The sequence below is a fragment of the Thermobia domestica genome, unplaced genomic scaffold (assembly GCF_964235325.1).
Source record: "Thermobia domestica unplaced genomic scaffold, izTheDome1.hap1.1 HAP1_SCAFFOLD_1645, whole genome shotgun sequence".
Taxonomy (NCBI): Eukaryota; Metazoa; Arthropoda; class Insecta; order Zygentoma; family Lepismatidae; genus Thermobia; species Thermobia domestica.
Genome location: NW_027657355.1, coordinates 7,632 through 9,274, shown reverse-complemented (window position 1 = coordinate 9,274; position 1,643 = coordinate 7,632). Strand labels below are relative to the sequence as shown.

Sequence of the window (1,643 nt, the reverse complement as noted above, 5' to 3'; positions counted from 1 at the left end):
CCGTCTCCTTTAGCGTAACCGGTATAAGTATGCGACGTAAATCTAAAGATTTCATTTCATTTCCCTTTTCTGCTCATACTGCTGATTATGCGCGATTATGCCAACATCCAACTCCGCGGATAATCGTGCGATTACTGTATATACAACTAATACAGATACGTAATTACATTATCAGTTACAGTATCGGTTTTTATTTACTAATTTGCCTCACTTTATTTGCATCCCTGCAGTAAATAATTCTTATCGATAATAGTTAAAATGTATATTACATTTTAGTGCTTCACGACTGAATGATCATCTGCCTTACGTTATCTCGCAGCTGAAGAGGATGCTACACTGAAAACTACCTTGCGTTATAAAGGGTAAGTGAAACATATCTTAAAAATATCTTTCATACATTTCATTGTGTACATTAAAGAATGTAAGTTTGCCTTTTTCCTGTAATCAATACTTAATAAAGGATTTATTTTTATTTATTTATATACAATTTCATACGTGGTTCGTGATAGTAAACTCGATAGGACATAGTGGCACTATGAACATCCGAATCACTCATCATTCGAACATTCAAATATTTATTCGAATATTAGTATATTCCAAGTAATGTTAACGACGTTAATATGCTTGCCTTTATAGTTAATAATGTCAATTCTTACTTAAAACATACTTCCTTAACAGGACATTGAAGAAAAGGTAGTTGCCAACGGCCATACCATGCTGAATATACCGGTTCTCGTCCGATCACCGAAGTCAAGCAGCATCGGGCCTGGTCAGTACTTGGATGGGTGACCGCCTGGGAACACCAGGTGCTGTTGGCATCTCTTTTTCAAATTTCATTATCCTTCAAGTACGAAAATACTAGAAACATTAATTTTATAGTACTTTCAAGAGATAATTTATCAACATTATTTCATAGCGATTAATCGATATTCTAAGCGTTATACCCACTATTTCTTACACTAACAGCCTGTTTATTTGCACGGCACATTAAAATAACCTGATTTCCGATCCGTGTGCACCTACTACTATACTTAACACGGAATGTATTACCACTTTTTAAAAGTAAATTATTATGACTAAGTGTAGATCTCCGGCGAGTAAATGCCTTTCGTATACAAGCACGACACATCTCCGCTATGTGCTTTACTTTTTTACTAACAGCATATAGAAATTGGATTTCAAGGTGTTTCTACATAACAGAATGAAGCAAATTTCGTGATTTAACTCTTTCGAATAATGTGTTGGTCCTGACAAGGACCGTTTGAAATGAAAAATCTTGAAGAAGATTTTTACTTAGAGCTTGTGTACTTGGTAACAGCCTTCGTACCCTCACTTACAGCGTGCTTGGCAAGTTCACCAGGCAAAAGAAGGCGCACAGCTGTTTGGATTTCCCGGCTGGTGATAGTTGACCGCTTATTGTAATGGGCCAAACGAGAAGCTTCAGCAGCAATACGCTCGAAGATGTCATTAACAAAGCTGTTCATGATACTCATAGCTTTGCTAGATATGCCAGTGTCAGGATGCACTTGCTTCAAAACTTTGTAGATGTAAATGGCATAGCTCTCCTTCCTCCTCCTCTTCTTCTTCTTATCTCCCTTGGAGATATTCTTTTGGGCTTTACCAGCCTTCTTTGCAGCCTTTCC

At 37.0% G+C, this 1,643-nt stretch overlaps 1 non-coding gene across 1 annotated transcript; it reads left to right on the top strand.

The window, feature by feature from the left end:
- Positions 1-699: 699 nt before the first annotated feature.
- Positions 700-818, top strand: LOC145677935 (5S ribosomal RNA). Its single transcript, XR_014130102.1, has one exon. It is a non-coding gene; the product is annotated as a 5S ribosomal RNA (ribosomal RNA).
- The last annotated feature ends 825 nt before the right edge of the window (positions 819-1,643 follow it).